The sequence below is a fragment of the Rhinolophus sinicus genome, linkage group LG11 (assembly GCF_036562045.2).
Source record: "Rhinolophus sinicus isolate RSC01 linkage group LG11, ASM3656204v1, whole genome shotgun sequence".
Classification (NCBI taxonomy): domain Eukaryota; kingdom Metazoa; phylum Chordata; class Mammalia; order Chiroptera; family Rhinolophidae; genus Rhinolophus; species Rhinolophus sinicus.
The window spans coordinates 62,840,595-62,866,972 of NC_133760.1; the positions used below are offsets into that span (position 1 = coordinate 62,840,595).

The 26,378-nt window shown below is 39.8% G+C and overlaps 1 protein-coding gene across 6 annotated transcripts in view; it reads right to left on the reverse strand.

Annotated features, from left to right (window-relative positions):
• Positions 1-26,378, reverse strand: part of CALD1 (caldesmon 1) — a 194,696-nt gene that overhangs the window by 101,048 nt on the left and 67,270 nt on the right. For all 6 annotated transcript variants that reach the window (XM_074315350.1, XM_019750901.2, XM_019750894.2 and 3 more), the window contains exon 2: positions 11,462-11,555. The gene's annotated coding sequence lies outside the window, so the exon portion shown is untranslated. The remainder of the gene's footprint in view (positions 1-11,461; positions 11,556-26,378) is intronic.

Genomic DNA, 26,378 nt, shown 5'->3' on the forward strand with positions numbered 1-26,378 from the left:
ATTGAAACATGCAAATCTCCACAGCAGTGAAATAATAAATTGAAAAGTGCATAGACTTCTTCCTCTTTCCTTTCATAGGAATCATTTAGATGGTAGTTTCAGCCACTTGTTAGTTTGGGGATGTCTGGACTTTTCTTCACGTTAGCAATGGCTCACACAGTACAGGCTTAAGACTAGTACAAGACCGTAGCATCTCCGAACCACTTACGCACTGACATGACTTTGTACTGATACCCACATTATATTTGTATTGGGGCAGGTGGTCTGTAGCTTGTATTTTAATTACTAAGGACACATCTGTCTTTTCTAGAAGATTGAAATCCCTCAAAGATCCCGCCAATAATCCCTGAACCCACTACTGCATCTTATAGTGAGCAATAGGTTCACACTTATTGAATTGGAATGGATTTCAGGGCATTCCTAATTCAATGGATGTAATTGGTAAACAGACAAACTTGGTTAAGACGTTATCAAAATGCCATGTCTGCAGTTGAGCTCTTAGTAAACTTGGGGATGGTGGTGGTTCACTGTCGAGCTCCATTTTATATAGTGATTTTTAGTTATTGTTTTCCTTTAGTGGAAAAGAACCTTGTCTTAGAAACACATTCTGGTTTCAGGAAGAGGGGTATTAGGCATTAGTAAGTGGGGAAATATGTTTTTTCTGGGATGTTCAAAGAGCAAGAAAGACAAAGCAGACATATGATGAATAAGAAAAGAAGAGAATCAGGGTTGAGCTGAAACTCTCCAAATTTCCAAGGCCTTTGGAGATTCCTTGCCACTCCTCCATCATAATTAGAAAATACTGACATTCAGAGCTGATTTAAATGCTTCCATCAGTCTAAAAAGAAGTGTTGCCTGATTTTGCTCTCTAACCATGCACGGTAATTAGAAACATAAGGCCCCGTTCTGGATGTTTGCTTGGGAACCTACCCTTCTCAGGCCTGATGTCACTACCCATTGGCTACGGGACTTTTATCTTTTCTCACCATCTCTCTTAGGACCCCCGGCCCAGGTCACAGGAAGAGTATGAGGTTGCCATGGGCATTCCTGGAAAAACTGGAGACCTCCGGCTCTACTTCAGACTCTAATATACACGGAAGATACTCATTTTGCCTGCCCACTTTCTTGCCAAATCTCTATAAATCTGCATTGTATTTGGAAGGCAGTAGTTCAAGTATGGTAAGATATATATTCAAATCAAAAGACACAAAAAGAGGACCTTTGTGACAACCAGCTTGAAATGACATCCTTGTTTGTTTCCGAGAAAGAGAAAGCTGTACTGACAGCTGATGCTAGAGTTCCTCACGCTCTTGCTGGAAAACCTGTACTTGGAAAAATCTAGGATTAGGATACAATTTAAGAAGATGCTGCAGCAGCTTTTTACTTCTCACAAAATCTACAAAGAAAACTGAAAAATACTTGTAGTCAAGGACTTTCATTCAACAGTCACCTAGCTTGTCAAATGAAAACATATGGCAACCACCTGCTAAGTGTCTTGAAAAAAAAGTCACCTTCTTGATTTTTCTACCTGACCTAAAATCTCTTTGGAGCATATTTGCATTTCCCACTTTTTCACATTTAAACAATGCTGTCCACACTATGTATAAAGATGACTAAGCAATTTTGTATTAAGTAACCAAAGTTAAGTCCTGCCAATTTTAGAATAATTAAGTTTCTGCAGTCTAATATACACAGTTCCAAGAACTACATGTGGCCTACCAAAAGTATATATTACAAGTAGTCAACACTGTGGCCAGCTGGCAGACAGATCAACCTATTAAAGTAGAATTGTTCAGAATTCAGAGTATTATTTTTCTTTCCTCCCATTATTTTTCTGCATCCAATTTTGTTTCTTTGGGAATGTTTTCAAGTATACAAAGCAAGAAGCTATTGTGGAATTGCACCTCGTGTAAACGCATGAGCATTTCTCTTGAGATCTTTTCGAACTCAAAAAAATCATTCCCATTTCAACCCTGTTTACACATGCAGCCAAGCGAAATGAAGCCAGTGAATCCAGTTTGTTCCCACTCAAGGGGAAGTGTTCGTAATTTGCTTGACAATCAGAAAGGTCTACAGTGCCCGCTAGACAAATAGATGTGCAGATTAAGCCATATGCCCAATGGGCATCCCAAACGTCTTCTATCTGACAATAGATCCTTGTACTGTCTTTCCCAGGTAGCTTGGTGGGCCAAATTTTATTGCCAATAAGGCTAAAGTCATAGATTTAGTCCCATAAGGAATGAGTCAACTATCTGAGAGAGAAAAAATCCTAAACGATTGCCATGTGCTGTGACATTAATCTTGGCCAGTTATAATGGCAGATGTGGTCTGGTCTGACAACTCTAAGTTGGGAAGATACAGATGGATAGACTAACCCATCATGCCATGACCTTCAGTAGAGTGCATGGTCAAATGAATGTGTACGTATCATCAGACAAAAGACCCTGCCTGTTCAACTTCATTATGAGCCCTCTTGCCTTGTTCATTGTGTTTAAATTCATATATAGAGGGTGCCAAAAAAATGTATTCACATTTTAAGAAAGGAAAAAATTGTATTAAAATTGTAATACTCAATATATACCAATAACCACAGATGAATACAAGTCATGTGTGTGTGGTTTTTTTTTTTTTTTTGCACCTCTGATGTTTTCACAATGAAAATGTCAATAAAAATATTTAACAAATATTTTAAAGTATCATTCACATAATAACCACCTTGTGCAGTATGGCCTAGAAGTTGTGAATATAATTACCCTGCTAGACTAAGACATAGGACCTACTAACTTTTTTAAAAAAGGAATGACATTCACACACATACAGACATGCATTCATAAAGGGAATATGAATTTATAAGACCAGAGTTGGTATTCATTACACAAATATGTATCGACATCTATTATGTGTCTACGCACTCTTCTAGATGCTGATAAATCACACTCTTCTCCACTTCTCTCTCCTAAAGAAGTAGGTGAGGCGTGAAATAGCTAGTCAGGTTTGAGGGATGGCACACTATTCTCGCCCTTTCTTTCCCACCTCAGACCCTGTGTGAGTAATATCAACATAATGATCCATTGGATGCTGTCTGCTGAAATGTATTCAGACACAGAGAACCCACTGAACACATGAAGTTCACGTAGGAGGCACAAATGGGGGCATCTTTCTAGAAACGATCTAGCCCAGTGACCTTCTGACAAGAAAAGCGTGTTTCTCACGCACCGTCAAACAAATTTGCTGATGAAAATGAAGCTGGTCCATGGGTTTTTCAAACTTTGGTTCATGATTCCAAGAAAACCAACAGTTCATAATAAATCTACCCCAGTGGCAGAACATCTCACGACCAGCTTTTCCACTTTGAATACCACAAACAGACCTTTTATTTGTTGACACACAGCCTCTGGACATTCATGAAAACAAGATGTTCTCTTGCTGCTTTTTAAGTTAAACAGATTTAAGTCAGGGTCTCGGCTGAATTTCAAAAACAGATGTTACACAGCCAAAAGGCTGAACTGACCCCAGCAACGACAGGCTATTTCACTTGAACTTGACTATGCTTTGCTAGCAGGAGGAGCAATCAAAGATGCCTGAAACTGGAAATAGGAGCAACCCAAGCTTCACTACTGTCTCCACTCCGTGCCTGCCTTGTGTGTCTGCAACACTGTTGAGCATCTGGGATCTTGGTTGGGGGAATAAGCAGGTAAGGACTGGTGATCGGGAGGGAGGTTTAGGTGCCTTGGTTTTAGAGGGAGTTAGTGGGGATGAGCGATCGTCTCCCACATGCCACCATCTGTTTCTTTGTCGACCTCAGAAGCCCTCCATGGAATGGCTCCACTCTACCCGTCACCTGGTCCCTCTCCGTACCCCACCATCACATGCAAACAACTCACAGCCAGACAACTCCTTAGTCCGGCAGTAACCTCGTCCTCATTTCTGCCCCTGGGTTTCTGTCCCTGCTTCCTCTCTGCTGTAGCTTCAAGTGCCTTCCACTCAGTCTGCAAATCCCGTACGCGTTTCTAGACTCTAATTCAGTCCTATCTTTATTCCAGAACCATCCTCTCTTTCAATTTCTGCAGCATTGTTAGCACTGTTCTTTTTGGTGGTCGACACTCTAGGGCTTGGCTATTCAAATGCTTTAGAAGTTCTCCTGCATAAGTCTAATGTGCTCCTGCATAAGTCAGGGCCCAGAGCTCCTTTAATATCACCTCATAGTGTTACGCCTTTGTAGATGCATGGAAGCATTTGCTGAGTTGAACTTACGAAAACTATGACCACTAGTGCCGTTTGGCCTCTGTCCCTGTTTTGTTCTGGGCACATTGTAGAACTGTACTTGCTGGCCTGCTTGCAGCCGGCTGGGACCAAACGACTAGTCCTGGCCAATGAGTTGTGAACAGAAGTGTCATACCACTTCGGGGGCAGGCCATTTAATTGTGGATGCGAGACCCTTCGGAGATTTCTTTTCTCTCCATGACGGCAACCAGCAATATTTCCAAATAGTAGCTGACTATGATATGGACCAGAGACCCTTGCCTACTCAGGGTTAGAAAGAAAGCATGAGTGAAAAACCTTTTTTGTTTAAGTCCCTGAGTTGTTCCTGACCCCAGTATGACTCAGCTTATCACTTCGACAGCCTCGGTCAACTCAGTCCATAACGGAAATGAACTTCTGACATTAGGTAGCACACACCTCTGCTTCAAGCAGGTACTTACTCAGCGTGTCTAGTTTCGATGTCCCTTCCATGAGTCTTAGTGTGTAAGCAAGGATGGGAAGGGCCTCAGGGAGTGACAGTGGCTCACCTTGTACCTCCTCACTGGCCCCGCCTCCCTACCCCTGCTCTATAAGCCACCACTGTATGAGTGTTCACAAGTTATGTGTTCGCTCCTTTATACCAGGAATGACAAACGCACATGCTTTGAAGGACCAAAGGAGTCAATATTTGGGGAGTAGTGGCCTATGGGGAAATGGAGAATGCGCGTATCCCTAAGAATACTCAAATAAAAAAATAAAATAAAAATCCGTGCGAAGGAAGCACATTTGCAGGTCCGTGTGGGCCTGAGGTTGCAGGTTTATGACCCCTGATCTATAGAGTCCTTCACTGGTGGCTGACCCCAGGCCAGGCCTGGCACTCCGCAGGGGTGCAAGGGGAAAACCACAAGTGAACATATAGGCTGGGTTACAGTCCAGATGGAAATGTTTATTTATTTATCCAACGGTGATGTAGCACTGGCTATTTACCAAGCCCACTTCTAAGAACTTTATGACTATCATTTGAAATCTTTACAACAATCCTCATTGTTCCCATTTTATAGATAAAAAGACTGAGGCCCAGAAAAGGTGAGATATTCGCTCGAGGTCACAGAGCTAGTAAATGGTAGAGTTGGGACTTACATACAGGCAGCCTGGCCCGAGTCTGTGCTTTTAATCACAGCTCTGTGCTCTATCTCACAAGACCTAAGTGGATAGATAATACAAGGTAGGTTGTGGCAAGGACCTCAGTGATGAAATGACTGTGTGATTGCCAGGAAGGATCCACTCTTTCACAAGGGTCCCTTAGTAGAGCCATTTCCTGGTCCATGTTAGGATAAGTTCCTATTTGTTGTTTATTAATGAATTAAAACTGAATCACCTGTTTTGTCCACTTCTGCTTTGGCAAACTGATTTATTATTTCATTCAAGTGGCGTTCACTTAAGAAGATAGGCTAAATTCATTCTAAAGCCTCAAAAAAAGAATAAATGACAACACTTCACAGTTTGGCCATTTCTTGGTTTTACTCATTTAATTCGCTTTCGGCATGAAGTTGAATCATCTAAGTTTATCTGTTTGTGTCAGTCTCAGGGCAGATCTCGGTTCTGTGGGAACTGGAGGTTATTTGGGAGGCCTTAAGAAAGAAAATACAACAGTAAACGTAAAAAATTCAGCAGGAGGGGTTGTGACAGGGGCCTGTCCAAGGGAGAGAGGGCTTACAAGTTAAACTCCATTGGTTTCATGGCAAATCAACTTTGGGTCTCTCACCTTTGATTCTTATGAGCATTCCACAAACAGCACCCTTCCTTTGCTCTTAATTTTCAATGTCTTCAAAACTACAATTATATCCCCGTTAAAAAAAAAAATGCTTCATGAAAACCAGAATTTAGGAAACATAATATTGGGGGCAAGTGTGCCTCCTTCTTCAAAGCGGTTTTCAGAAAAGTAGAATTATAGATACAGCCAGTACATGGCAGTGTTTTGCCTGTAAACCGCATAATTAAGTGTGATAGGTGGATGAGAGAGCAGAGAAATTTAAAATAGTAAGACGCTTTGCCAAGATGAGGCCAATGAAAACCAAATAAAAGTATCAGAAATCACAATTTACGTCAACGGACACATTATTGGATTCACGAAATTTTCCATTACATTGAATAAAAAGAGTCCATTTCACAGGAGAGCGCGAACGGTAGAATTGCTAATATAGCCCCGACCTAACATAGCACCTGGGATGGAGAAGGTCCAATTCAATATATAGCTGCAGAATGAGTAAATTAATGAGTGACTGAATATGTATGTCTGACGAACAAGAAAAAGACAGATGGTGCTAACAGTGGTCAGAAGCTTCCCCAACGACCCTGACTTACAACTGCATCTTTCATTTCTAAACCATTAGCCAGCAATCTGGGGGAGGCCGCTAGATAGGTCCCCAGAGTCTCGCATTATAACAAATGTCTTTATGTTTAGAAATTTTTAAGTCTGTGATGGAATCAAATTCACAGTTGTGGGTGTAATACACTTATGGGCGGAATTCTTTGAAGAACTGAGAGGAAAACGGTTTTAGAAGTGCTCCTGCTTCTTCCTTCCGGCCCCCCACGCCCCCCCATGTTTGTATTCACTCCCCCTCTGCTCCTGTGGATGTGATCAACACACTTTTCCCCAAACTCAGGATGCTCCATTCCACGGTATATCGTTTTTGGTCATTAAATAACAGGACTCAATATTAATGTTGGCCTTCTCCATCCTTCTTGAACAAAGTGTTTTCAAGCCAAGAATATTAAACTAGTCAACCGCTCTTTTCCCCTGTCAGACAAACAGCCAGCATCCTGAAATCACAGCTCATTTGTACCACACTGGCGTGAATGTTCAGACTCCATTTGTCTCCAGCTCTTAAAGGCTGGTGTTAGAGAGAATGATAGACATTTTGTTTTGAGTTAGCAAAAAAGGAGAAAAAATTACTAAGTAATAAGTTTGTCCTAAAATATCTGTGTCAAGGAATGAAGCTCTGCCTTCTCCTCTAGTAAAAGTCAATTTAAAAAAAAATAAAAAAATCTAGATTTAATTTGACATTAAGTTGGACCTGGGATACAGAGAATAGGACGAAGGAAAATGTTTCGGGTTTTTTGGTGTTTTTTTTTTTTTGCCCTCGGATTCAGTGCTTGTTCTACTTAATCCTACCAGAGGACTGTTGCATGGAATAGTGCAAGATGTTCACAACGTTGCTCTGCTGAACACCCCAAAGCAGAGTCTGGAAGCATCTGAATCTCTGTCCTACAACTGTACAAATCCCATCACAGCTGAAACCTCAGGTGACGCTTTTGGTAGTTTTGGTTGAAAGCTAAATTGCACAATTATTCTTTTTCTCTTTATAGCATACAAACTCGTGCTTATTGGAACGAAAGGCGGAAAGTTCTAGACAGGAACTCCTGGCACCGCTGTCTGTTTCTCTCCCTGCTATCTGTGCTCCCATCTCAGTTTGTCCACCCTCACACAACCTCTTCCCATCAACAGCCGTGCTAGGCAGGGACGTGTGCTTCCACGGAGGTGCCTCTTAAGGCCAGGTGCAATTCCCTGGCCAAGAAAACTCCATAATTTGGCCAAAGTTTAAAAACTTGCACATGGAGATGCTGGAATGTCCTCTTTTCCTCCTTATCATGAAGGTTTCCAGAAGGTTGGGAAGGCCATGGGAATCTGTATTCCTCATGTCCTCTCAAACCCTAACCAAACATGAGCTCATTGGGTATTTTCCTCCTTAATACAAGGACCTGAAAGCAGTCTACCTAGGGTGTGACTTTTAGGGAAGGGAGAGGATTCACGACCTTCTCACCAAGGAGCCTCGTTCTAAAGCAGGGGTGTCCAAACTGCGGCCCGCAGGCCAATTGCAGTCCGCAATCCATTGTTAATTGACCTGCAGCAAATTCCAAAAATACATTTAGTTTACTTAAATAAACCAGGTGAGGCAATACGTGTTTCACCTCGAGTGAGTGGCCCGGCTGTTTGTGTATTTTACTGCATATGGCCCTTGGTGAAAAACGTTGAAAAAAGTTTAGACACCCCTGTTCCAAAGCCACAACCAGAAATCTGCAGGAAAGGTTTCTCGTATGAGAAAGACCCGTTCAGATCCTGCTGTTACGAGTGTGGGCACACTTGAACTAAACAGGAGACTGAACACTTTGTCAAGAGTATCCAGGGAGGCTTGTTCAGCAAAACTCAAGGAAAAAGGAAGAAAAAACCCTTCTCTTTCCACTCCATCTGGAGCTTCCAGTGACTCTCAAAATATTGGCCCATAGAGGTTATAAAATCTCCCATTTATGGTGTTCTAAAACAAGGGCGAAGCCTGCCCACAACGCAAAGCACTTCTTTTACATGTTCATAGGAAAATTATCTTTCTCTCCAAGTCCTTTTAGCTGCTTGAAATTAATGAAACACAGTCAGGAGGCACCTATGCTGGCCACTGGCCACCATTCATTTGGAACACTCCACGTAGGCCATTCATAGATTGTAGAGCTGTTTTCTCTTGACTTCAAAATTTCTCCTTTCTCCTTTTAGGTAAATAACAATTTGCGTAAAAATCACTGACTCGGGTGTCATTGACATTTTGGGTAGCTACGAGAAAATTGGCATCTTTTTCCTGGCTACTCAAAGAACACCAGGAAGAAAGTGTAGAAGAAGGTACTTGAAGAAAGCTGATATCTCAAAGTTCATTTAAAAAAATGGACGGGGTATGCAGAGAAGGAGGAAGCTTCCAGACCTCTGATAGCCTTTTTTGTTAATAATCAGACAATGCAAAGAACAATCAAGGGTTTCTGCTAAAGAAAAGATGTAAGGGAGAGAAAAAGACAGAAAAGCAAGGAGAGAAATTAAAGGAAAGGAAATAATACTTTAGAAAACAAAAAGGAACAAAGGAACACCTTTACTCCTTTTACTTGTATCACCGTCAGCAGGAAAAATTAGGGAAATTAAGCACTGGGGTAAACGTGGCTCCATTAGAAATGACATTTGATGGCGGCGCCCAGAGAGAAGCTTGAATGGTGCTCATGACCCATGGCCCATCCACCCTCCACCGTTCTGGCCTGGCCATGAGTCCCTAAAATGTTTCCCAAACTTCCTCTAGGGCACAGGTGGTGTGGGGAGACCAGCAGGGGGGGCCATGAAGGGAGTTTAGGCTGCAAAAGAGGTACATTCCTCCCAATTGGGCCCTTTTCTGTCTAGACGAGACGATGTTCCATGGCATCCAACCCCCAGAAGGGACCTGTCTCTGTCTCTCTGGACATTAAGGAGTCTAATCCCATCCCTCTCCTACTGTCGGACAGCTCTGATTGGCCGATAAAGAAGATGGTCCCAAAGGAAAGTATTGATGTATGAGATCGCTGGACAGGCAGCTGGAGGAGTGAAACACGTGCTCATGGGTGGAGTGAGCTAGAGGGGAGCAAAGCTGGGTAGGGAAAGCCCCACTGGAATGGTTTGGGGCATAAGCCACCAAAGAGAAGACACAGAAGGAATAAAATAGGACCAGAGAAAGGAGAGCAGAGAGAAATAGATAGACAGGGGCATACACATTACCTAACATGCATGTTCTTACAAACCCTCATTAGAAGCAGCATATAGATTTCTCCCTCTCAGGAGGGACCCCTCCTGTTACTTATCAGGAAAACTTTCTACACACAACTTTTGGTGGCATTTTTTAAACCACTGCTTCTTTCCTTCCACACAATCTTGCTGGGTGGCCTCATGCACTGTCCTGGTTTGAACTCCTACATGTAGGTTGTGACTGTGGACATCTCTATTTCTAGTTCTCTCTTGAACTTCATATCCCCTGCGTATCCCTTGCCTTCTAGACACATGCCCTTGGCTGTCCCACAGGCTCTCAAACTCAATAAGCCTCCATCAGGACTCGCTGTCCTTCCCTCTTGGTTCCCAGTGTTCTCAAGGAAGAGTGACCTTATCTGGGGCAAGTACATGCTACTCACTGTCTCCTACTTCTTTGCGGAGAGATGTTCACTCTCCTGTGATCAGCCAATCATAGTTTGTTTTTTCAGCCCCTCTCCAGCCTTGACTTATTTCCACCTATTGTGGGGGACAGCAGGTGGAAAGTGAAGAAAAAGCACCCCTAATCATCAGTTGGAGATAGTCTTAAAAAAATAAATTGCAGGTTCAGAGGCTGCATCTAATTCATTCATTCATTCATTCATTCATTCAATCATTTAATAAATACTATTAACTGTCTACCATATACTAAACCTCCTCTAGTGGCCCTAAGAGATGTAAAAGGCACACTCTTCAATTTCAAAAATTATGTAATGTCATACGGAAATGAGAGCTGTACACAAAAGACTATAACAAATTATAGAAAAACCAAATGCTCTGAGAGAGATATAAATGCGAAGGGAATCCAGGAGAGGAGAATTAGAAGGAAGCCCATATGCAATAAACTAAAAATCAGCATATTAGAGGAAAAAATGCTGATGAGGTGCTATGGACTGAATTGTGTTTCCCCCAAATCCATATATTGAAGTCCCAATCCCCAGTACTTCAGAATGTGACTGTATTTGGAGATCAGGTTTTTAAAATAAGGTCATTAGGGTGGACCCTCGCCTGTTATGACTGGTGTCCTTATAAGAAGAGAAAATCTGGAGGGAGGAATGGACGGAGGGAGAGAAGACACACATGCAGGGAGATAGTCAGGTGAAGACACAGGGAGAAGACAGCTATCTGTATGTTGAGGAGAGAAGCCTCAGAAGAAACCAAGCCTGCCGGCACCTTGATCTTGGACTTGTAGCCTCCAGAACTCTGAGAAAATAAACCTCTGTTGTGTCAGCCACTCAGTCAGTGGTCGTTTGCTATAGCAAAATCACCAGTGTGTGTGTGCAAAGGGGAGCTTATTCCCGCTGGAAGACTGACTCATCTCCTTCTTTCCTCAAGTCATCAGCATACTTTGCAGGAAGTGAGGCCTTCATCATTGTGTGGGGACTGTTTTGCTTAAGATATTGCATAGGAAGGAACAAATTTCAAAAAACAAAGCAAAAAAATCAGATTACAAAACAACTCCTTCCAACATTGATAGATTAATTGCCTGGTAAGTAAACTATGAACAGCATAGCAGAAAGCTTGGTTTCTCACAATGCATCTTTTAGTGCAAGGATTTAGAAAATCAGGCAGATAGGTTATATAATGCTAGGAGCAGAATCCCCTCCCCGCCAAATCACATTAACCTCTACTCACAGGGAAGCAATCAGATATCCACGTTGAAGACTTCCGGTTGATCACCAATCCCTATGGAATTCGATTGGATGATACTGGAATGTTTTAATGATACCTGGAATAAAAGGAAGATGGAAACATAATTAAGTGGAAAGAATTATTGTTTATGTAGACTATGTATTTTAAAATAGCATTTCTTCCTCAGGTACTACGGTTAGTTAGGACCTTAAAGGGGAAATAAGGCATAGATATAAATAGATATTGTGCATTTGCATTTTAAAGAAAATCAAGAAATTATTACGGAGTCAACCCCTGAATTATTCTAAATAATGGGGTAGAAAAGGTGGCATAGTTAATATAAAACAGGGAGTAGTACACATGCCAATAGTCAAAGTCAAAGGTCTTAGAACACAGCCAAGGACACCCCTTCTCTAAACTCAACCCTTAAACCTTTTAAGCTTCTGACTTTCAAAGACCCTTCACTTTGCCCAAAGTCTTCTGCTGTTGGTGGTGGGGAACTTGACCAGTTGTGGAAGATGAGGCTCTGGAGCATTATAAATAATTATAGAAATGTAGTAGTCGATAATCTAGGGTTAACTCTCTTTCACTTGAAACATAGCAATACATCTTTAACATTAGAAGGACCAAAGAAATAGTAACTGTGACAGTAAATCACCATCACACCCCTAAACCTGTCCCAATATGATACAAACAAGGGCCACTAATGACTAAGGGAAATGCAACTTTGGGCTTTTAATGTTTGCCTTTCGTTTAGTAGAATAATGGGTCTCACGCCGACCTTAAGAGCATACCTTGCTTTTCCCCCATCCCTACCCTCTGCCATTTTGCATTGGAAGAAAACAGAAGCTCACAGAGATTAAGGGACTGGCTTGAAATGGCACTGCTCGAAATTGGTCCTGGGTTCCTGGATTCTCATTTCAGGTTTCACAGGTAAAGAACAAAACCCATAAATCAAAACAAAACAAAAACCTGCCTACTGTGTCATCTTTGGCTTGTATCTATCTCAGAAAGGTTGGTTTGCAAACTAGGCATCGGGGAACTTTGAGCGCCTCCTAAGGTAGGCAGCAAAACCAGGTGCCTTTCCTGTTCCTGAGCATCACTCAGACTATCTTTAGTTCTCTTCCTTCAGCATCTACCACCTCTTCCTACTCATCCCAAATGCACACACTAAGCGATTGCTGTATTGTCGATACATCTGAAGTACCTTGCTAAGCATACTGGAAACGTGGGTCATGAGTTAAGGAGCCAAAAAACTAGTTGGAATGATAAAACATACAATTACACTTGTAGGTTACAAAGTCAGAAAGTGGTAAGAGCTCTAAATCCCACTTAAATTCCTTTTCTTCGACTATGGGCCAAATTTTGGAGGTCGTTTCTATAAGTCTGAGGAGAGGGGTACAAGAAAATCTGTGAGCCATCATCTAGCTGGAAAGCTTGACTAAACCTGGCACATAATTTGGTTCCGTATAGTTCCTAACCCCTTGCCAGAGCCCAGTAGGGCATTACGAAATGAATAGTGAATGAATGAATAAACAGAACCCATGGACGAGTTTCAGGGAAGATTGTGAATTCCCCGAAACTGCAGGCCAAATTTTGTGTGTTTTAGCTTTCATTGATTTCCCAAAGCAGTCTCTGCTCCCTTTCTGCACCCACACCCCCAATTAACAACCACTTGCTAAGCGATTTGCAGAGTACTAGACGATGGGATTTAGATGAGAACAAATTACAAAGTGTGTTCTTATGAGTAAATTTATAAAGAAATATGGATTGAGTGGCCTCTATGTGCCAGGAGCAGAATGGGTATACAAAAATGAGCAAACAGCCGTTACACTTGGCCTCATGGCTCTTATGGTGTACTGTCCCCCTAAAATGGGGGTTCTCAGACTGGCTGTATATCAGAATCTTCGGGAGACATTTTTGTTTTTGGCTTTTTATTTATTTATTTATTTTTAAATACCATATGGGATACTCCACAGAAGTGCTCAGGAATTTGCACCTGAAAACAAGTTCCCTACTTTTGGCTGCTGACGTAGATTATAGTACCCACCCCACAATGACCTCCCAACCTTGACCCTCAGGATTCAGTGAAAGCATAGGAGACTAGAAGAAAGCAAGGAGTGACTTGCCTCGATTGTAAAGGAATATGCTTGGAGACATTTACATTTGCAGAGAAAAAAATTCACAGTACCTTCCCCAAACCCTCTGGCAGGGTCAGTATTTATTTGTCTAGTTTCACTTATCCCTGTTCCCAATTCCCTCTGTATTTTTATTTTTAAATTTGGGAATGAATTTTTTAAAAAAGGAAAGGAAGAAAATGCTATCAGAGGAAAACAAATTGTTTTCAGTCCACAAACTCTCTTGCTAGTGAGGCAAAGATAGAAAGGCTTTTAAGAGAAACCATAAAGTGAACGGCAAAATGACTAAAAGTAGAGCTTGTCTTCAGCTCTACTTTCCCTTTTATTTTCAGTTTTAGGATCAAAGGGCCAGAAAGTTGATAAAACCCTCACACCTTGTTTTAAGATCTTTCTCTACCATCAGTGACATCGCAACTTCAAATAAATGCCTGGGTGAACCATTACTCATGATTCCTTTCAGCCATTGATTTTAATTCACTGCCCCCGACACAGATTGTGGCTGCACTGGCCCAGTGGCAGTTACTGGAATTTTCTGCAGGCAAGGCTGAATCTGGACTGGACATGGTAAGAAAGGGAAAGACCAAGATGAAGAAAGAGGGGAAGGGAGAGACAGAGAGCTGGACTGCGTTAGACAATTAAGTGGGTTTTCCTTCCATAGTCTCCTTCCCAGCTAGTGTCAAATAGGCAGATGCAATTCATTGTCTCTTTGATTGAATCATACTGAAGCATGTGGGGAAATTTGGGTTTTATATGAAAGCATTCATTCGCTATGGGAGAATCAAGGCATAATAAAAGGAAAAGAGGAATTTCTCTTCCAATTAGGTTTTTAGTCCTCCAAGAATAGTGATTTTCTTAAAACCCTCAGGATGCCTCTAGCCAAAGCCATTCAGTAGCACAAGAAACAGAAACGCGCACCTTCCAGATTACACAAATGGAAAAACATTGCCAGTGCATATTTGCAAAAAGTGGTTAAAATTCTACTTTAAAATTCTTCACAAATGTTCACAAAAAGATGCCATTTCTCAAACACATACCAAGGGTTTGGGTGATGGAGAGGATCTCAAATGATAATTTATTATACTAGGGAATTACCGCAAAGGTTGAATTAGGGATCACTTTTAAAAATGAGTGATTTTGTAGAGTCAACAAGAAGAACCTGGTTTTAATCAATTAAAAAATTTACCTTATATATGGTCACATTAGGACCCCTTGATTTCAACATTAATATTTGTGTTAAAAAAAATTCTCCCGTGACTCTTTTATAATATGCGCTGCTTTTATTATGGAGGTAATAATAAGTGTGTAGTAGGGTAGTAGTGCCAGGTCCTGCTCTAATCCATCTCCTTAGGTCACTATAGCGACAAGGACAAATAAGCCTGATGGTTGTATTACAGGGATACATGCCCACATCATTCATTCACTGAGTGAGTACTCTAAGCCAGAATGGGACCCATTGTGATGGAGCCAGGACTCAGCCTTCATGAAGCTTACACTCTGGTGGGTACAGACAACACACATTTGCTCTAGTGAGTAAATAAAACAGTATGCTGTGACAGAGGGCCACTGGAGGCTGGATGAGGAGGGATGGTCTCTCTGAAGAGCAGACAGCTCGGCTGAAAATACATTTCTAGAAATGACCAACCCTTGTGAAGATCTAGGGAAAGAGCATTCCATGAGGAGCGCTTGAGAATCCTGGTGCGAGGTAGAGGCTTTGATGAAATGACTGGGTGCTCTGTGTGCATGAAACTCTTGCAAGTCGTGTGGTCCAGACGGGATTCAGGCGTATTTGTCCTTTAGTAGAATATGCTACTAAAAGGTGTGCTAAAAGATGTACTCAACAAAGGGACTTGACCAAACAATGACCCTCAAAGTGCAACCTTTGCTGGAAATCAGGAGGGGTGCAGTGGGTCTAATGACCTGTCCCTATTCATAGAGGACAGTGCCAAGGTCACACATGGCCACCTGTGCATCCAGTGCCCAGAAGGGCACAGGTCCCCCCCGTACCTCCTTTCACTGGAAAACTTAAAGAGTACTGTTTTCTGTGGGATTGTGTGAGCTGCCTTCTCTCTGTGCACTAGAGGATAAGGCAGAATATTTCTTAATAATGGACAGAAGAATGAAAAGCTACAGGACATATCCTTGGAATGGGAAAGGAATGCTAAGTAGCTATTTCAGTCTTATTTGGCAGGAAGTCACATAACTTGTGTGGATAGAAATTAAAATATTTAAAAATAGATCTATGGGCTTTAGAATGAGCCAGTAACAATAAAACGTGACTAATTGTCTCTTGTGAATTGTCTCTGTTTTACATGTATAGTTGAACATGGGAGTGAGGAGTATTTTAGAAAGGAAGAAATATGTGATCTTAGGGAATATGGGTCATGTAAATAAATACCAATGAGTGAATTGACCTTCACCGAGTCATTTGACCACTCCTGGCCCCTCAATTCTTTCATATATAACATGAAGCATTTGGAATAGATATTTAAGATTCCTCCAACTCAGATGGTTTGTGTATAATTCTATGGTCTTTTAAGGAAAAACAGTTTTGTGGATGTCTCAGTATCTGTGAATGAATGACCTTATTATGGTTGTGAATAAAACAAGTCCAATCGACTTAGTTCTTTCCAGCATCTAACAGGGTACTCAGAGAAGGGGATTGCTTTTCAGGGACCACCTACTTCCACCCATGCTCCATCATTTCTAAGAGGCGAGTGCATTTTATTGCTCTAAGAGAAATAATAACATATTACATAGTAATATCTATAATTTACTAAATGCCTACTAGGTGCAAGGTACTTGATATCTGTTACCTCACTTAATCTTTAAAAGAAAACTGTAAGACCACTTGTTTTTATTATCCCCATTTGAAAGAAAGGAAACAGATTCAGATTCACTACCACATAGTTAAGAAATAAGAGTTGGAATTGCACTGAGATTTGTTTGATTCCAAAGCTCTTTCTATGATTGAACACTTGGAGTAATCATAGCTGCCAACGTTGACATTTCTTTTACCATTCTGAGAGCTATACAAAGAAAAACAGCTTTGGAGGAAGGTCTTAATGAGTCTGCTTAATGTATGTAGACTGCCTTTGGTGTTTGCGTTTAATGGAACAGCTTATGGCAGTCCAATGTTCTCGTTGAGAACAACTAGAAAATCTGGATAAAGTTCCCCCCCCAAATAGCCCCAAAATCTATTTGAAGGCATCAGAGAGCTGCTGCAGTAATCAAGACGTAAGGGACCAATATCTGGAGAGAAGGGAGGCCTGGATAAGTGTTTGCTGAATCCTTAAGATAAAGAAGATAAGAGAATGTAAGAGAATTAAAAAAAAACAAGCAGAAATTTCAGCTGTCTCATGGACCTGAGGAGGCAAACCTTCAGGTTCAAGAAGGAAGAAGCATTTTGGAGTTGATAGAGCCGTTCCATATCTAACTGTGGTGGTAGTCACACAACTGTGCATTTGTCAAAACTTGCAGAACTATACACTAAAAATAGTACATTTTACTGTATGTAAATTGCACTTTGATGAAAAGTGGAAGCGAGAAAAAAAAAAGAAGACCGTATCTTGAGATATAATTTCAGTTAGGACCCTTGGAGAGCTCATCTGGGAAGAGGGGCAAACTGGAGGTTGATGGCGTCAGACCAAATGGCAGATGAGTTTCAAATAACCTCAGCCCTAATTCAACTAAAGGGAATGTCCTCAACTCTATCAAACTATTTAAAGATAGAATAACCTTATCTGAAAGAAGGTAACATCATCTAGCACTTCAACTGCATACTCATGTCGAAAAATAGAAAACCAAATATTAACTTTTATGTAACACCATATCCCCTTTCCACTCACAAAAATAATTCAAGATTTATTGTAGATCTAAACGTGAAAACTTATACATTAAAACTTTCAGAGAAAAAAGTAGGAAATATCTCTACGATCTTAAGAGAGGCAAAGATTTTGTAAACGGGTCATAAAAATCATTCACCATAAAGGAATAAAATCGATAAATTGTACTGCATTAAAATTAAGAACCATATAGAGAGTGAAAAGGCAAGCCGTAGATTGGGGAAAAAATATTAGCCATACATATATATCTGACAAAGGACACACTGTATCCAGCATATATAAAGAATGCCCACAAATCAATAATGAAAAGATAGATGACCCAATATGGGTAAAGATTTCAATAAGTACTTCACAAAAGAGGATATTAAGATGGCCAATAAGCATATAAAAAGTGCTCAATCGCATTAATCATTAGAAAAATCCAAATTTAAACTACACATGACTAGAACAGATAAAATTTAAAAGACCACCAATTCAAAATGTTGGAGAGCAACTGGAATTCTCACGCACTGCTGTCGGAATGTACACTGCTACAATCACTTAGGGAAAATATTTGTCAGTATCTGCTAGAGCTGAATATTTACAAACCCTGTGCCCTAGAAATCTTACTCCTACAAAACAAAAATCCAGGCTTATATTCATCAAATAACATGAACTAGAATGCACAAACTCTTCATTAATAGCCATAAACTGGAAATCGCCTCCATATCTATCTATAGTAAAATGGATAAATTGGGGCAGGCAAACAATGACATACTACTGTACAATAATTACAATAATCTAAGTATTGCTCAGGCAATGAATTTCAGAAACAGAATGTTCAACAACAGACATCCCGCACACAAACACGCATACATGTTCTAGCATTCCATTAGTATGAAATTCAAAAACAGACAAAACCAATACTCAGTTGAGTAGAAACCAGAACAATGGTTATCCCGGAGTAGTGGTGAGGAGGGGAGGAGGCATCACTGCAAAAGTGGGTGCAGCTTCCGGGATGCTAACAGTGTTCTGTTTCCTGATCTGGGTGCTGACTGACCCTGTTGTGTTCATCTAGTGAAAATCCATCATGCTGTAGAATTATGACTTAAGCACTTTGCTGCATGGTATACATCAATAAAAAGCATTGTTGTTACAACATGTGAATGGAAAAAAATAAAGCCTCAGTCTGGAAAGGTGACAAGTACAGGGAATTTATGAGCTCAAAATACATAAAATCATAAAAGTTCAATATCTCTGGTCATATATTATACCAGTAGGAAAATAAAATAATGAAAAGAAACACAAACAATGAGAGAAAACAATAAGGTAATACAAATCAGTGTACTCTGCAGGGGGAAAATTGTAGTCGGGAAGGCTGGGATCGATTTGGCCCGTTATTTCTAAATTAAAAGTCAACACTGGATTATTTACCAATGACTTAGTGAACTTTCCATATATATTTTTTGGCTTACTGCATCTTAGAAGGGAAATATTGAATGTTTTTGCAAGTGCCCCATAGCAAAGCAATTCAAATACAGGGTCTACATATCATTTTAATTTGTCATGAAACGTCAGGGTATTCGGCCCCTTGCTTGTGAACCATCCTTTCTCCTCTTCACTTTCCATCACCTACCTTCCCAAATCTATCTCCAGTGGCTCATATGTGCATCAAGCCTTTGCACAGGTTTCCTCTTTATTCGTTTAAATTGTGTGTTTCCTTTTTAGTTTTTGCCTGGGCATCTTGAGTACCATTTGTCTATTGTATGCTTGTATTTCAATGTAAATTTTTATGTCTGTGGGAGAATCTCTTGTTTTTCATGAGATATATGCTTCATGGTACTATGGAATTATTTATATGGATATATAGATATTGGTGTAAATTAGTAGATCAGAGGGACAAAATCTATTGATAAGATACTGTGGTAAGAATTTAGCTATCGAGCAGGCTATAAACAAAGAGAGACCAAAGAAATGGTGGTAATTATCCAAGAAAAAATCAGTTACTCAATTGAAGTAAGAACTCTCCTGGCATTCTGCAACAAACAGATTCACTGGATTGCTGGCCAAGCTTTCAACTATTCACTTGGTTTGGGCATAGGTCTTTCCCTTGAAAGCAGCATGGAATTGTGAAAGAAGGCAGGCTGTGGGCTCATAATAGATATATGACCTTAGGAAAGTGCTTTGTTGGATATCAGTTACTCATTTGAAAATAAGGATGGAAACAACTGCTTGAAGGGTTTGCCCTCTTCTGTGCCTCTGTGGTGGCATTGCCACACTGGACTGTCATTGTATGACTATGGCTTTCTTGATGGAAATGACATGGTCTGGTCAATAATTTGTCTCAAGCATTTAGCCTACTCCCTGGCATATAACATATGCTCCATAAAGGTTTGTCAGGTGAGTGAATGAAGGAATGAATGAGATAACATATAAAGCGCCTATTAGTGAACCTACAAAGCTATAGGCCCCCAACCAGCACTAGCATCTTTTCTTCCTCCATCCTTGTTATTCTGTACCTGGAAAGCAGAATAAATCAAACCTGTAGCTTGTTTCTATACCATTAAGTGGCCAGGGCTAGCAATGGGAGCCAGGGAAATATGACCGAATTCCCCTTAACATTTCGTGGAATGCAAAGGCTATAGCTTAGATATATATTCTCAGAGGAGCCAATTTTGTACAAGTATGAAGAAGAAAACATTTTTTTTTTTTTTTTTGCAACAGAACAAGATCACGTGAGAGTACAAAAGAAGGACTTCAAGGTCTTAAAAGAGTGCCTAATTGCTGTAGCCTATTCCTTTTTTCCTTGGTCTTTTTTAAGATTAAGAATTATCCATGATGCTATTTGTACGAGCCAGGATCTTTCGATGGTCAATAGAAGAATGGGAGAGGATTTTTACAGGCAAGATAATTTCTGATCGTAGAAGCAATACAAATGTACCCACGGCAGGGTGAATGGCAGATTATTTTTAAGTTTTATGAAGAGTTCTCGACTTGTCTGAAGCCAATAGGAAAGAGAAAGTCATTGATGGCATTATGAAATTTCTGGACTTCTTATGGGAAAGTAGCTGACATCAGTATGTGATACATTCCCTGTGACTACAAACATATAGGACGTTGACTCCCGCGAAAAAGGTAATCTTTCTCTTTAAAGAATCATGGTGTTCCTGCAGCTCGAATTTGGTTTTACTACCACACATCAAGAAAGACCTAATGGAGATATTAAAACGTCCAAATACTGTGGCAAGGCAGGGCAGTTGTTTCTGTTGTCACCACCACCACCACCACCATCATCATCATCATTATCAACAAGCACTGATTTTTGTTGTGCTATTTGTAAGGCACTATGTTAAATACTTAGGTTCTGATGAGTGACAAGAAATGTCCACTTAATTCTTATGTATATTATATTTTCCAGTAGATACAGTCTCTTCTGCCTATGTGTCTATATATGGCTTCTTGAATTTTTTTATCGAGTATATATTATTTATCAGTTATTATTGTATTTTTAAATAACAGTGTCATTAAGATATAGTCCATATACTGTACAATTCATCCACGTAAAGTATATGATTCAATAGTTTTTAGTACATTCAGAGTTGTGAACCATCACCATGATCAATTTTAGAACATTTTCATCACCCCAAAAGAAATCCTTTAGCCATCACCCCCCCCCCAGTTTCCTCTGTATCTCCCAACCCTGAGCACTAATCTATATTCTGTCTCTATAGAGTTCCTTGTTCTGAATATTTCATATGAATAGAATCTTATAATATGTGACCTTTTGTAACTCAGTTCTTTTACTTAGTACAATGTTTTTAAGATTCATCCATGTGGTACCATGTATCAGTACTTCACTCCTTTTTAAGGCCAAATAATATTCCATTGTATGGATATAGCACATTTTGTTTATCCATTTGCCTGTTGACTGTTTCCATTTTTTACTATTATGAATAATGCTGCTATAAACATTTACGTACAAGTTTTTGTATAGACTATGTTTTCATTTCTTTTGGGTACATACTTGGGAGTGGAATTGCATGGTCATGTGCTAATTCTATATTTAATCATCTGATGGACTTTGAGACATTTTTCCAAAATGGCTGTACCATTTCTATTCCCATCATCAGTACATGAGGGCTCTAATTTTCCTACATCCTTGCCGTGCAAAGTAAATAAGTTGGAGAGATCTGCTGTACAGCACAACTTCAGGCATACAGAATATGTTTAATAATTGTCAGTTTAACTGAACTGGAAAAAACTCATTTGATTCCAGTATACTCTCAATGTATGGACAATCTCATCAATGAACTTGGGACTCAGGAATTTTGCATATTCACAAATAGGCAATGTCCTAATTCAGTACTTTCTGATTGAGACAATCGGTCATCAAAGCAATTGAATTATTTTTTTTCAATTCAGTCAACTCAGTGGCAAATTTAAACACACTTCATTGATTTAGTGAATTGAGTTTCATATTCCTGTTGTATAATATGTACTCATTTCTTTGAAGTCTTCTTAAAACTTTTTCTAGTGTTAGTTTTGACTACGGATTGAAATTTAAGTACCTAAGGACAGAGCTGTAGATTATCTTTCTTTGGTGGCCAGTTGCTTAAGATGAGCAAAAACACAAAGTAAAATAACACCCAAAGGGGAGTAATCCTGTTCCTCTTCACCTTCTCACCAGCCAGTGCTGTCCACCTCTCTCTTCCACCCCAGAGCTATGAGCCAAGACCTAATCCGAAGACTTGGGATCTGTCACTGTAAAGCACAAAACTCTGACATAGGGAATTTGGGCAACGGGAAGGCTCAGGGCTCAGGTCAGAACCTAGAATCACCTTGTCCTACCCTACCCATGTACCAAAAAGTGAAACCATCCGTGTGTGCAGCTCCAAAAAAATTCACGGGTTGGTGTCATTCCTCAGCATTTAAAAGAAAGCCTGCTTCTGCATTCTCTATTTGCACATCCAATGGAGAAAAGAAGCCAACAAAGGCTGCAATCCTATGGACCAAATACAGAAACCTTTGCTCTAGAAAATTGGTAGAACATCACACTCCTTCTGTCTGTTCATCATCACCCAGTAATCGGTCTGTTATTGTCTTGGAAACTGGACATCAGCAAACACAGCAAAATAACAATGCACAGGGGACCATTTCATGCACAGGGCCCTGGGAAGGGCCAGTGGAATTCCTCTGATCAGTCTCCTTTTGACTTTTTCCCATAGACCCTGGTCGCGCACTGAAATGTCTGGAATGCTTGGTAGCGATGAAGTGGGTTGGTCACAGGGCAATTACGCTTCTATCGTCAATGAGATCAGCCACTTGTGGACTGATTTCTAAGTGACTTGCGGTATCACAAATGAGTTAAGAATACAAATACATAGAGCCCTTTTACAGTAAACAGAGTTTTCACATCCCTTTTCTCAAGTGATTTTCATGCAACCCTGGAGGTCAGGAAGACAAATATTATTGGCAACATTTTACAAATGGGACTTGGAGAGGTTAAATGGTTTACCCCAGGCCTCTCAGCTAGTAGTGGGTAGATCTGGGTTCCCAAATCTGTTCTCTGCAGAACAGAAAACCATTCTGTCTCTGTTGGGTTACTTAACAGCCAAGGTCATTTAGCAGGAGCTGGTTATTTTTATTTTAAGACAAATTAATCACTGTATTTGTTTTTAGATCCATCCACTGCTTGATTCCCAACTGCTACCATGGATAAAAATTTTCAAAATAACCATCTTGAGATTTATTCTTTGTGGCCCTTGGAATTTAGACTGTCTTTGCAGGAAACGCATAGTGGAGAGAGTCTAACAAGTAATAAATACTTCCAGCAACTGTCATAACCCCAAAGCCCTTGAACATCAGAATAGATCTGCTAAGGTATGGTAGCCCACCACCATGGCCCACCCCCATGGCTTTCCGCATGGAATAGCTCACAGTGTTACTACTGGTGCGATGTGTCATCAGAAATTTCAGGTTCCATGTGGTTTACTTCTTTGAAACATTAGGAAGGATTCAAGATAATGCCTATGAACTTGACTCTCACTCAACTGAATTCTAGACATATTTCTTGAATGGAAGAAAAAGGCCTACCTATGTGTGTCCCTGTAAGTTGGTTTCACATATGTCGCATGGAGAAAACAATTTAGATATTTGCTTTTCTACTATTCTTCTCTCATGAGACAAAACAGCAGGCCCTGTTTGGGCTTCTATTTTCAGTTACTAAATGGAAGTTGCTAAGGAGACTGTAGAGATGGTGTCAGCCATGATGTCTGCCCTCACACAGCTAACTCCCAAGTGTGAAAATAAATATTAAACTATGTTTTATCCACTTGTTTTTGTTTTTTTCGACTTGAATTCTTTTATTTATTTATGTTTTTACTTTTATTGTGGGAAGAACACTTAACGTGTGATCTACCCTCCAGACTTAGTTCACGTCTGTATCCCCAGTGCCTCACGTAGTTCTCAGCGCATATTAGTTTCTCAATAAATATGTGCTCAGAATAAATAAATGAGGTCCCCGGGTGTTGAAATGTTTCTGTTTCTAAATCCTGATTCACTATCCAGTATCTTTCATTCCAGGACCAGACTGAAAGTGGATACAAGGTGGACTGAAGCCTGGTCCCGACATTTTTCCTGGTGATTATATTAGGTGGTTGATGGTAATGTGAACAATATTCCATTTCAATCTGTTGGAGCCACAAACTTCAGCCCAGGTTGCTATCTTTAGAAACAAACGTGTGTGTTATTAACCAAGTGGAGTGAAGATATGGATGGGTCAATGAAACCCATGTCCACATTAATACAATATTTCAAATTGAACATCCTATAATAAATGATAACATCTTTTAAACATAGCAATGCCTCTATTCTATGCCAACAAAAATACCAAGAGAAGACTCATCATGGTCAACCTTTATAGCTGAGTTGATTGAATTAAATGAAAAAGATAAATTAGTTCAATAAAACTTTTTGGGCAATTGTCTCCAAATAATTATCGGGCAGTTCTCTGTTACTTTTTGAAATGACAATTCTGGCATTATGAAGGCACAATTATTGGCTGACTAGAGCTAATACATACATCTTTAAAATGTGTTTTTCAGTTTCATAAGGGAAAGTTCGAAAGTATACTTTCCAGAGATGACAACAATTTTGTATATTTGGAACATAAAATGTGATTGAGACAAATTACTGTGAAAGAATGAAAAACAAATGACTGAATATCTTGAAACATCTAAGCTTACATGCACATGCCATCCGAGAAGCTTAAATACAACTGCAAATACATTATGTGAAATATACAAGAGTGACGGAAGAAAACATTAAATTTAGCCAGAATTTAAAAGGTATTGAGGCTGCACAGATACTTAGATTGTTTGGGGGAGTCTCTCTCTCTCTTTCTCTGAATACTTTCATCTCCTGATATGGCTCAAAAGGAAGAAAAACAGAGATGAAAATCAAAACTGTTCTTATTATGTTTTTAGGCTGTTTGAACCCAAAGGAGTGAAATCCACGAGTACAGGTACTTCATCACAAGCTTCCTGAGAAAGCAATCACATTTTTATACTGCTTTATGTCCCCAAAGCAGCAAACACAGACAGTACTTGACAATTATTTACTTACAGAGTGAAATAGTGATGGTTATCAAGACTACTTTTGTTTCTATTTTAGCCTATTGCAAAAGGTCCCAAATCATTAAATCTGTAAAGTCAGACCTATTTCTGAATGCAGTATCGATATACATCTTATTTTGGAGAATAAACAAATATGCATTTCATTATAGGAAACTTAGAAAATACAGAAATATATGTAGAAAAAACATTTTAATTCTCTTTTAATCCCTCCCACCTGAGATTAAAGTTTTGATATATTTTCTTCCAGTTTTGTTTTTTTTTAGCAACACATATGATCCTATTTTTAAAGTGAATGTAATATGGCATGTATTCAATTTTTTTCACTTATACATATTTTCCTACACCATTATTTTAACATGATTAATAATGTCATGATTTATATGCTCATTCCTCTGTCACTGGACATGTAGAGTATTTCAAGTTTGGGCTATTATAAGTAATGCTGCGATGGACATTCTTGCACATAAATCTTTATTCCGAAATCTCAATCAGTTTGTTTTGAATAGCTAAGCAATGTAGAGGGCTTAGTGAGTCCCGGGGGAGCAAATTGATCACATTTTGTTTCTCTGAACTCTTCTTGTTTCCAAATAACTAACAGGAGAAGGAGGAACAGTAATTGCAATGCCACCAAAATATTTGTAATTGAATTACAGCAAATAACAGTAAGACAAAATGGTAAAGACTGCCAAGATTCATTCACTGCCAAGATTATAGAAACCCCCCCCCCAAAACAGTTTTCTTTAAAACCATATTTTTAAGACTGACTGATCTGAGCCTTGAGAAATGAGATACTTTGAAGGCGTAGCAAATTAAACTATTAAAGTCAAACACATTATATGTAGACACACAGTGGAAGGGAGGAGAGAGTAATTTCTAGTGACGAGGTAGCCTCTGGTGGTTTGAGAAGGTCTGTTAAGTGTCAGCAATGGGTTTAAAGGTCAGCGTGCAAGCACTCTGAAGGTGAACATTATACTTTGTACTTTTGTTTCCTCTCTACAATTTGTAAGACATTCAAGCCTGCTACTTATTTTTTTCAGCCAAAAATATGTATGTATAATTAAACGTAGTCCATATTCCCTGCGTTTTTCCCATCTCAGCAAATGGCACCAGCATTTACCTGGTTGCTTGAGCCCTGGACCTGGGAGTCACTCCAGACACTTCTTCCCCAGCATTCCCCGTGAAATAAATTACTATACCCAGTGATCCTCCCTCCAGAATTTTCTTGAAACAGTCCATTTATCCTCATTATTGTTGCTACCCCCCTAATCCAAGCCACCATATCTAATCTGGACCATTCCAGGAGGATCCTTATTAGTCTTTCTGTTCA